Genomic DNA, 12500 nt, shown 5'->3' on the forward strand with positions numbered 1-12500 from the left:
GGACTGCCATCTTTCCCATATAAAAAAAAAAAAAAAAAAAAGACAAACAAAACCAACCAAACAAAAAAAAAACCAACGAGGGAAGCAAACTCATTTAGCCATCTCCCATTAATCCACAGAAAGCTCATTAACCATTAACGTGCCTTGGATGCCACACTGGCCTCAGTTACATAGCTCCTCCCAGGAGGACAGCCCGGAGCTCCTGCCAGCACCTCCCTAAAACCAGCTACATCAGCTTTTCCATCTCTAGGACAATATTGCCTCAAAACACCAAGTGTAATCTGGAAGGTGTTAGCCAATACATGGTAGTTTGGATTTCTTTATGAGCTACTCAACACATAAAATCACTCATGCTCTGCAAGAAGCTGGTCTGCTCATCTGGCACTCAAAAAACTCCCACAAGTTCAGGATCCAAAAGCCGTTTGGAACAGTAAGGTAAAAAGCAACAGTTTCCATTGTGAGACCTCAGATATCTTAAAACTTGAAATCTGCTGACCCCTGTTCTCTGCTCCACACAGGTGCTCCTGGCTCCCCATGGCAGGACAGAGGGTGCAGTGGCACTGGTGGATGTGGCAACGCAGCTGCCAAAGCCCTGCAGCGTGAAGGAGCACACTGAGGTGTCAGCCAGGAGAAGACACCAGGAGCAACCTGGAGCAGCAGAGATGAAGAGCACAAATATGTGCTCATTCAGTCTATCGTGCACTGCTCTTCAGAGCACAGGACATTTCATCTAGAAACCACTTCTTTATTAGCATTCCACCCTAAACAGGCACTGAAGCAACGCTAAGAAAAGATGGACTTAACAGTGCACTCATTTTTTTCTATTATTATTATTTTTTGTCCTCAGCACCTAGGCTGTTTCAAATTAAGGAGAATCCGGCTTCAGGAGGCAGTGCTATTTTAATCATTCCAGTGTGTCCAGTACAGGAGATGAACTCAAAAGGTGAATATTAAAAGTAGTTGTGGAATTCAGTCATTTCACGAATGAACACATAATAGCCAAAGGCAAAACCGGAAGGCAACTTCACTTCCAATCAGTGTTTTCATTTTATTGAAACCAGATTGGAATTCCTGGAAAGAAGCCTACATATCACATCTTTAATACTGATTTTCATATACTCCAGTAAAACTGTCAGGGTGAATCAGTTGTTGAAGAAAGCTTCCTGTATAATTTACAGATGTACCTCCCTGTAGCCTGCGATTTTGTCCTGAATCAGAAACGTGGTTTTCATCATACTCACAGATTTCCCCTCACCTGTATAGGTTTTCCTTGGCTCTAATTTGATTATTAAAATGGGACATTTTATGGTAAAGCTGGTGATAGAAGTAAGCCAGCTGCTGTCTACTCAGCAAGGCTTTACTTTATGTCCTCACAGACATACACACCTATAGCTCTCAGGGGTGACACACGCCTGTACGCAGACCCGCTCCCCCAGATTCATCCCCCCGGCATGAAACAACACTCAGAAACCCAACCGCTCCACCTATTCGGCGCAAAAGACTTCACCTCTCCAAAAAAAAAACCAACCTCCAAGACACAATCAGCAGCAGAGGCTTTCCAAAAGGAGATAACTAACCCTTGGATGACGGCTGCAAGAGCCTTTTTCTCCTAAGCCCCACCACAAAACCCGGTGTGTTTGAAGCAGGGCCCAGCGAGGCTGCGTGGCCGCCAGCCACCGCGCCCGCCTCCCAAGCCGCTCCGTTTTCCACTGATAGTCCCACTTTTTGTTTCCCCCCGAGCCACTGGCCTGCCAAGGCTGCCTGCCAAATCCCTTCCCTGCAAGCAGGCAGAAGAAAGAAGAGCAAGCCCCCCATGTCTTAATTCCCCCAAGTGCTGCCGCGGGATGAGCGGCATTCTTCCCGCGCTCCGGAAGGAGGGATGGGGTCGGCAGCGGGATGCCAGGGCTCATTTTTGTGGGGCTGTTGTAATGATACGTCCTCACTGCTTGGCTTTAGGTAGTGTCAGCACTTCCATTAAAGCTCCATTAGCCTGGGGTTTATAACTCATCTGTAAAAATTTGCTCAGGCTGCAGGAACTTGGCAAACAAGGAGCGTGTTGTAGGGGGGGTTTCTGGGCCTCCCTGCCCCAAGTTGTTAAAAAAACATGGTTTGGCTGCTTTTTAAGCATCTTTTGACACATGTATAAAATGTTTATTAGTTTTAGACATTTCTGCACTTGTAAAACTCAAAATTATCATTATAAAAAAACAAAATTTAAGGGAGCTGCAGGGCACCTCTGGAGACTTCGATTCAAATCTTGACAAGGCCACAAGTATAAATAAGAGCTTACTTGTCTCAGACTAGTCTCCTCTCCTGCTTCACAAAACCAGGACTCAGCATTGGCATGAGGGAGAGCTCTCCTCCCCTCAAGCTCTGGGACAAGCAAGGCAGCACCAGGAGAGCTGGCAGAGCCCCAGGCAGGAGCTGGTGTATCTCAGCCTGCTTCATGCCTGGCAAAAGAGCCCATTGTCTCCCTCACATGTTTCATCATCACAGTGTCCTGCCAAAGGTGAAAGAAAATATGAGCAGAACCTTGTCTAGCATTAAATATTACATGCTGACCTTTAAACAACTTATAGTGGTAGAGGGAGGAGAGAAAATGCAGGAAAATAACTGAGGAACAAGTGTTTAAATAGCCAAGTATCACATACAACGTGTTCCTTCAGCTGAAACCTCATTTGGGTTTTTTGGGGATGAGAATACATTGCTCTCCCACACTGTGAGTGGGGCATTAATGCCCTGGCTGGACCCAGCTCCCAGCACCTTACTGCTGCAGGATGCTCCAGTTCTTGCCTAACCCTACACATCTGAACAGTCCTACCCCAAAATGAGCTATGATTTCACCAAGACTTCTCTTCACACTGCCCATGGAAGGTGAACCAGGAGAACACACTATGGAGATCCCCAAATGTCACACTTAAGACAGCAACAAGCTTAGCAAGGCAATTTCCAGGTGCCTGGCAATGATTGCATACTGCAGTATGCAGGCACATCCTTCTCTTTCTATTTCAAGTTATCTCTGTACCATCTAGTTCATTGCATGACGTTTGCTTGGGTTTTTTTGTTGTTTGTTTTTTTTTTTTCAAATATAGGATGATTTTCTTCTTTTCAATTAAAAAAAAAAAAAGTGCTTTGAAAAATGTATCAGTACAAGGCTGGGTAGCAAAGTGGGTTAATGCACCAGCATTTCACCTCTAGAGGCTTGGATTCCAAGTTGGGTTGGGTGTCTGCCTGTCACATCACGGTCTCTCTGGTCCCTGGCACAAATGAGAACATCTGCATGCAGGCAAGTCCATTGCTGGGATGAAATAACAGGGCAGGGCAGGTCAAGGCTGCAGCACAATGAAAGAAACAAGGTTAGAAACCACATAAACTCTGAACGTCCATACCAGACACAGTCATTTCTCCAGTTAGTGGGCATGTACAGCAGAGTCTAGATACTTAAAGTAGATAGGGAATGAGCAGGGGAGTTGCTTGTTTCTTTGACACACTGCTAGAGCTGTGATTTTTCAAACATGTACTGAAATCTATTCACAGTCAGCAAAGCATGTAAACACACCCTGAGCTTCAAGGCTGTGCTGAAGAGCATGCTCGAACAAATCTGGTATCCCTTCAAGATCTATAAACTTTTCATTGTTCATGTTACAAAATTAACTTTGCACTCCGTAACATCAGGCAAAAGCTGGTGGTTGAATGAATGGCTTGCATTTCATCTGGACAGAAGAAAATAATTCAGACCTGCAATAAATTCAAAAGCAGCATTTCCCACAGTGTTTGCACTAAGCAAGCCAGTAATCCACCGTATCTTAATCTCTCCTTCCTCTTCTTTTATGTAAAATCCATCAAGACATACATATGGAAATACTGAATCTCTGGCAACATGCTTCCTAGGTTTGTCTCCTCTTTATTTGTCCCAGTGCCTTACATCTAAAGCCATTTAGAAGACACCATCTGGACACATAGAAAAGTGAAGTGATGCCTTTTAAGCTGGTGGGTACCAGAGGGGTACCTACACCTTAGGTTGGGGGGTGCTGTGCAAGAAACTCACCCAGCACCAGGGGTGCGTGGCTGCCTCTGTGCACTCCAAGCCAATAATGACAAAATTGCATGTCTCCTCCTGGAGCTCTCTCCTACAATACATGATAGACGTGGCCCAGCAGGTATCCAGCACTCCCTGTGGAGTGGAAAAAAAGGACAATATTGTTTAGTCCTGTTGTGACAGAAGAAAGCCAAGAGTCCAAGATTTCATTTGAGTGTCAAAGTTCATAATCGCTAAAAATACAGACCCTGGGAGTCATTTTTTGGTTCTTCCTGAGCATCAAGCAGAGATAAGACTTTGGATCCCAAGGTACAAACCTTAAATGTTTCCTGATCAAACCAAGGACTCCAGTTTCCTGGCAGAGAAGCAGAGCAGCAGACCTATAACATCCAGGGTAATTTTATCACTCTGGAAACCTACATTCCACCAGACGAGGCTTCCTGCTGAAATAAAAAGTAGCTGTCATTTTCTTGGAGGCTCTGAAAGAAAAACCAAAAGCCTCTTCAGTGTGGAAGGGATGGCTGGGGAAGGGAAGCCAGGAATCCAGGAATCAAGTTAAAAAAAAAAAATAATCAAAGGAGAAGCAAACAGGAATTTCTTAGTTACCTCTTTATTCCAAGTCCAGAGGCAAGTCCACGCAGCTGCATTTTGGGAATGGAAAAGCAGACAAGTCTCACTCCTTCTGCTTGATTAGGAGACAACAATGACACCAGTCCAAAAGCACGTATCAGTGTCACATCACTGCCAGTGGTGTGTGACACCACCGTGACTGTCCTGCTGCCCCAGACCAGCCCAAGCCTTGTTCCAAGAAGACTGTGATGCGTTGTCCATCAGGGAACCAGCACTGAGGGACCATCCACAGGGAGTGATCTGGAGGGCTCCTCACAGGAGGGAAGAACCTGCAAGATGAGAGGACATTCATGAGCCCAGCAGCACATGCCCGCCCAGTTGGTCCTGCTTGTAGGGTGGGTGACAGGGCTGCCCAGAGTGCCAGCCCTTGCTTCTAGGCTGCTTTTTTTGGGACTGAGAAGCTTTGGTCACCACTAATACCTGCAAGGTCCCCATTACCAGGACAGGGAGACCAGAAAGACAGGCTGAAACTCTGCCACATTCTCCATGTCCTTCACTGTAATTTGCAGACCTCAAGAGCTGTTTCTTCAAATTGCAGCTATTTTTCCTCCATTAGTTTTGGTTTCCAGTGTATAAAACAAACTTTCCTGGTGCTGGCAGCAAGTGTGGTGCCTTTTGGAGTGGGATGAGGAAAGCCTTTGTCCTGGCTCTGGAGAGCAGCCAGAGCAGGGGCTTCTGGATGGAAAGACACGAGCCTTGAGAAGGCAACATTTTGTCATATTTTCCTGCTTTTGGTTAGTATTTGATACCAGATCTCAGGTCACTCAGTGCAGACAATTAAAACTTAAACACCACAAATAGTTGCAGAAGGACAGAAAAAAAAATAAATAAAAAATTAATAATAATAATAATAATAATGCAAGTCTTATTTTCCAAAAATAAAACCTCTCTCAGAAAACATATCAAAACAGCCAGCACTCAGCACTGCGAATAAAATTAGCAGCCTCAATAAATATTTTATGCTCCCATTCTAATTGCCAAAAAAAAAAAAAAAAGTTAATTTCTGAAGCAAAGGGGTTTTTTTCATCTTTATTTTTAAACCCTTAACATAATGACTGAATGCCTAATACGAAAGTGATAAATTTTTAAAAGGTTTCTTTGGAAAAAAAAAAATAATGAAATAAATAAATGTAAAGCTGAACTTCAGCAGAAGGACCACAGGGAAGTCTGTAATCTTGAGTGGGACGCCTGGCACAGCACTGCCCTGGCCGGTGCCAGCGTTGCATTCTGACAGAACAAGTGTTGCATGAGATGTGAAGGATGACTCCGGTCTGCCGAAAAACCCTGGAGCAGGTGTTCCTCATCCTCATTTGCAATGGAGCATGGCCCCTGGCTCAGTGAGCTGGAGCAAATGCGCTGGCAGGACCCATCATGTACCTGCGTGCTGAGATGCACTAATGATAATGGATGCAGGCCTATTAACCAGCCCATTTGTAATGGCACACAAGGCTGATTGCTCGGGGAGTGAGTCAGCGGCTTTCCAAGAGGGAGCAGGGAATGCCGGGAACCCATGATCCTTTTGTGCATCCCTTCTGCTCTGCTGGGTGTACAACTCTGTTAGTCTTTATTTAATAATACAAATGAATACATGATTTGCTACATGATTATACATGAAGATAAGTCACTTTGGGCAGCGCGGCTTCAGCCTCGTTGTCCTGGGCTGTAGATCGGCTGCCGTCTGCCTGATTTTGATGCTGGGGCAGGAGGAGATCCCTGGCTGGGCTCAGCCTGAGAACCTCCAATTTCAGGGCAGAAGTCAAGGGCCTGACAAGCAGAGGTAAGCTTTGGGGCTTACAGAAAGCTTCTGCTTATCTTTGAGTGAGTTTCTCAGCCCAGCTAGGGAAAAAAAAAACAACCATGCTGCTCAGCTTCTACCTTTCATTGCCTCACTTTCCTTGGGAAAGAAAATTCTCCAAGAATAACCTTTAAAAACACCCGCCCAGGCTCCATCACTGTTTGTGTTATAAAATAACTCCTTGCTTCTCCTTTTTACATAAATGGCTCTTGCTGAAAGCCTGTTCCCCTGGTTTGTGGAATAACAAGGCAGTTCAGAAAGGATGCACTCATAAAAAGCAATCATTAATAAATAGATAAGTTACTTGTAAGTACTTGATTCCACAGCCAACTTAGTTAAATAGTCACTTTTGGGCCAGAATATGGCAATCAGTAAAATACACTGTAATTATTATTATTTTAAACCTAACTACTGGATTTGCCAGGTTCTTGGCATAACTAAATATAAGCTGCTTATGCCCTCTGCTTTGCAGCAGCTCTGTTTTGATTCCTTTGCAAAACCTGTAAGAGGGCTCTTTTATTACATTTTGCAAACCAGGCAATTTGGTTGCCAATTTACTCTAATAGGCAAATGTCTCCAATTATTCTGCTTAATAAAGTGCAGCTTTTTTTTTGTGCACAACAAGCAGCACACGAAAATAAATAAGAAAGATCAGGTATTACCTCCTGAAGTTGTAAAGACCAGATAGTAGACACGTAGTTGCCATTGCAATGTTTCATAGTTGAGGCTCTGCAAGCAGAAAAAAGACAATTCTATGGATTCATAGATAACTGCATGAAAATTGTCTGGCACATTCTGGTGGCTTTACATCTCTCTAAAAATACAAACAACTGTAAATATGGTTTAAAAGTTGATTTAATTAGTTGAGCATCTTTACATCTAAAAGTACAAAGCAACTGAGTCCCATCAGCCAGCCTGCATCCAACATTTCTATTTTTTTTTTCTTTTCCCTTGACAGTCAAAGTTTTGAGTTTGAATGACTGATCAGTAAAAAAAAAACCCAAAACCACAACAAAACCAAAACCAAAGTAATATAAAAGAGGCACATACTCATCACGTGTCCATAGTCATCCTGTGGTCAGGTAAAGGCCACAAATAAATGTCTGTACAGATGTAGGCAAAAGCAATGATAATGTGGGAAATTGTGTCTGCTGGTCCATGATATATTCTGTCTTGGAGACACAGCTGACAAAGACTGAAAGTGAGAAAAATGAAGAATGGAGACTTGGCCATTAACATCCCAGTATTAGCAATTAACCACATCATATTTTACTGTTCTGATTTTACCCTTGCTCAACTCGTTGCTTTAAAGCTCAGGCTTGGCAAGTCAATCCCCCACCCCCATACACACACAAACCACTTCACTGGCATCAGGCTGCAGCCATCAAAGGGGCTGGAATTTCTCTATATGTATTGTACAGTATATTTCAAAGGAATTTTTCTGCCATGCACAGTATATCAATACTCAATGTGGGAGTAATTTAACTTCTTAATTTATTGCAGCAGTAACAGCATTTTCAAACTGGTCATAAAATATTCTTGTACTCTTCTAATCTGGGTTTTCAATGTTCTATAATGGGAATTCTATGAATAATATTGGGAAGTGAGAGATATTTTATACGGTATCTCTAAGGGAACAGTGTTATTGCATAAAAGTTAGGTGACATGGGAGAGACTGATAGAGGTGGTGTTTAAAAAAAAATTTACCCTTCAGGATTTGTCACATGAATAATAATGATTTACTGACATTTTCCTCCCTAAAAAAATCTAACCTACTGTAAGACAGGGCTCCAAAAAGTGTGTTCTAATTATGGATGGCCCCAAACCAGAGCAAACACAGCTAGTATCAGCTATCTAATGGCCACTGCAAACTATCCAGATACTCTCTTCTGTCCAGGTTTGAATATATTCTTATAATTTTTTGTATATTGTTATGATAAAGTGAGCTCAAGGCCCTGCTATAAGATGTGCCACAAAAACAACAGCTACAGGCACCTGCTGGAAGAGTGTGGATTCAACACTCACTGCCAAGGAGGAGGGGAGCAGCATTGTCCTCCTCTCCCAGGCAGGACTTCAGAGGGGTTTGCCCCAGGCCCCAGAGGAGGATCTGCAGCAAGCCAGGGTCTGAATTTGTCAGATATCATCCCCTGTCCCTTCTTAGCAAGCAAAATGTTTTCTAAACACAGGATGGAAAATTATAGGTATCCCCCCACGGGAGGTCTAGGTGGATGCTCAGAGGTCCTGGCAGCCCCATACAGCTGCAGTATTTCCAGCAGTGCTAGCTTGTCTTCTCTGGAGGTTGTTTTTTGAATTTATTTTCAAGGATATTTGTCCTCTGCTACTCCCCCGAGGTCAACAGCAGCCTGCCTATCACCTTTTTGATTGGCACACAATTTTGCCTTGGCTGCAAAGAGAACCTCCTCCCTCCTCTCAATGGCTTCCCTAGATTTCTTGCTTTGCAGGAGCATCCCAGGCAGAGGTCTGGAGCAGTGCAGGTTGCCATCACCTCCTCACCCCTTCAGTACCCACTGCTGAGAGGTCCAGCCTGGAGCCAGCACCCTGGGCTCCACCATCCTGCACTACCCAACACCAGTTCATCTATGAACACTTCTTTTGCTTGCATTTTTTTGAGCAGCAGGCTTCCTGTTATTGTGCTCTGTGTTTTTTAGCACTCCTGGTGAAATTTATTGTTGTAAAGCGCCCTGAGCACACTGGCAGGGAAAGACAATTACCCAGCATTTCCAGTCTCAGAAATGTGTAATTGTGATATATAAGTGCACTACCTTCCAACACAGTCCTGCAGCCTGAGTCTTGTCTTCCCAATTCGACATCATCATCTTGATGCACTGTCTGGTGCACCCTGCAGATGGGGCCATGCTCAGGCTTCAGCTCTTTGAAACAAACTCACATGTTCAGACACGAGCTGGGGTTGAGGTTGAGGCACAATGTGCAATGGATTAACAATTGTCACCAGTATCTCAAGTCATTATAGCATAATTACAGTCACGTAATTTAAAGGAGAACTTACCTTGAACCTTGGCATTGCGCGGTGTGCAACGAGAGGGTGCTGGGTGCTTTTTGATTACACGTTCCATCCCCCTTCCTCCCCCCAGGGAAACAGCCACTCATTGAACCCAAAGCATTTTGTGGAGCATCAAACGCTCATCAAGACATTGAACCAGCCCTTGCCCACATTCCCTGTGCTGCTGTGTCACACAAAACCAGCCAAACTCAGGGTGTCAAGGCAGAGCCACCATCCCAGGGATGAGATGCAGCTCAGGTGCAGCAACCTCAGAGCAAAACCAGGAGACTACATGCTTGGGCCCAGCCAGCTGAAGCAAATTTTTCTGGTCAGCCTCTCAGCAGTTTTTCTAGTATGTTCTACAAGCTCCAAAATCAGGGACAGACCAGAGGCTTCTTCCCAAATTACCCCAAAGGTGAAGGAAGTAACACATGGGAAACTACTGGGGCACCAAGCCCAGAGAATGGACATTTCCAAGACAGATCATCAAACCATCAGTGTTTCTAAGGTCTAAAAAGATCAACACTTGAAATACTGTACCGATATGCACCCTTTTTTCCACTTGTGTTTAAATTCACTTCCATTTAGACATTTATTCAGAAATAAAGCACACAGAATTAAACACAACTGCACAAGGGATCAGCTGGTACCACCCATCCTGGACTGGATCAAAAGTACATCCGTCTCAGGGCCTGTCTCTGCCTGCAACCCAGAGCCAACACTGAGAGAGGGCTGGAGGAGCAGGGAGCAAGGTTTCCTAATGCTGTGTTCTCAGTTCCCAGAGATCTGGGCAACAAACAGTTCTGCCCTCTTAACTTTTGGCCCACACTCCCGGCTTTTAGTCCCCATGTTGCCCCAATCCCCCTATTCCCTATGCAGAAGCCACCCTGGGCCCTTTTTCTGGCCTCTTTATAACCCAGACAGGACTGCAGGTGTATAAATTTTATATGCTTTCTATATCAATGTGCACCACAGGTTTATATACTAGCATTACAGTGCTTTTTTATCTTTCCTAATATTTCTTCATATAATTTGTTTGGGTTTTTTTCCCTTTTGATACTGCTCCTGAACACGGAATGTACACGAATGCATATATATGAATGCCCAAGACCAGGCACAACTATCCCTAAGCTGATACCTCCATTCCCTACAATCATTAATTATTTTACACAAGAAATGCCAAACAGCTGGAAGCCTGGGAAGAATTGGTTATGAGCTGACTTGAGAAAGATACAAGATGGATGCAAAGGACAGGTGGCAGAAATTCCCCATATTTTCCCCATCACAAAGCTTCACATCAATTCTGTGGGGTAGGTTTTTTTGCAAGACTTAAAGCACACCTGCTGCTTGGTCTGAGACATGAAGGATCTCGTGTCTTCTTTTATGTGTGTTAGCCCTGCTGTACGCTCCTGACTGTGCAGCACAGCTGGGCTTTAGATACCTCTCAAACTGACCCAAGGCAGCAGGATTTCCAGCTTCATACACAGGTTTGCTCATGTGCACACCCACAGACATGTACACACACATGTATGGAAACTTTTCCCCCAAAAGAAAAAGTTTCCAGGCAAAGAGATGCCTCCAAGGTTACCAACAGCACAGGTTAATTGACTTTTTTTCAGAGTCACTGCTTATGCCTTCTGGTACAGACAAGGTTGAGAGGAATAATAATCTCCTCGCCTGACTACCCATTTCCAGAGCTGCTGGTCAATGGCAAAACATCTGGAGCTCAGTGAGAGCTCCCTTCAAGTACTAAGAGAACTCTGTGTTTATGAGAGTTTCATCAAATCTGAGATGTTTCAAACAACATTTCAAACTCAAATAAATTACTTTTTGGGAAAAAACAAACAAACAAACAAACAACACACCAAAATACAACCCACCACTTTTTCAAGACAAAAACATTTTCCTGGAAAATGTCCAAGTGCTGCATTTTCCAAATTTGAAGTTATGCTCCAGGGAGAAGGCAGTACCTTTGGCACATCTGCTGAAACTAGAGGAACTGTGTCTCTGGCTATGGTGAAGGAAGAGGAATGCAGCAACTTAAGCCTGCTTTCTGGGGTCAGGAAGCACACAGAAGAAGTGATGAAAAACAGCCCAAAGCAAGAGGAGAGCGATTTAGTTTCTCTTCCATGAGGCCGCCTCAGCAGGTCGAGGGAGGGGGGAAAGGAAAAGAAAGGAAAACTGGAGAGAGAAGTGGCTGAACGAAAAACTGAGGATGGCTTGGTTGGGTTGCCTTCCCCACCCCCCCCCCTTTCCCATCTGCAATGGCTTTTGTAGAGATATCAAAATCAAGAAGAGAGAAATCGGATCAAAAAGACTGAGCAGATTCGCTTGTAGCAGCAAATACTGTTGGCACCTCTCCTTAGGTGGATGGAGAACCACACAGCTCCTCGCTATTGTTAAAGGAGGATTTTCCTTGAAGTCCAGCTAATCCATTAAGGGAGCAGGCTAGCAGGGGCAACGGGCCAAGAGAAGCTCTGAAAAAGAAACTCAGGAAAAGCGCTGCTGTGCTGCTGTAAGGGTTGGTGTCTTATCCCGAGCACACAAGACAAAGGATTAACGCGCTTATCTGGGAGCAGCAAGTGAGCCTGGGCAGCGCCGCTGCCGCACGGGCACTTACAGTCATCGGTTAGTGGGCAGCAAGGAGGGGGGAAAAAATAAGAAGTGTGGGGGGGAAATAAATCGATCTGCAGAAGCCCTTGGGAGAGGGATGTTTGGAGGCTCTCTGACTTCAGCGGTGCGCTCGCTGCGGAGCGGGAGCGGCATGGAGGGCTGGGGCACGGCGGGGCTGGCAAGGAGAGATGGGGCCCTTGGTTCATGAACCTGTCAGTCTAAAAGCCTGTTTATGCTTAGCCAGTCTGCTGGAAGCACATCTGCTAATATCCGCTAAAGAGAAAAATGGTGTAGGGAATATGTGGATGTCTTCTCTGCTTTGCTTGGGAAGCCAAGTACCGAGGACAGGATATTCTGCTTGGGGGAGAAAACAAGGTGAGTGAGACCAGAAAGTACTGCCA

Source organism: Apus apus, chromosome 4 (genome assembly GCF_020740795.1).
Source record: "Apus apus isolate bApuApu2 chromosome 4, bApuApu2.pri.cur, whole genome shotgun sequence".
In the NCBI taxonomy this organism is placed as follows: Eukaryota; Metazoa; Chordata; class Aves; order Apodiformes; family Apodidae; genus Apus; species Apus apus.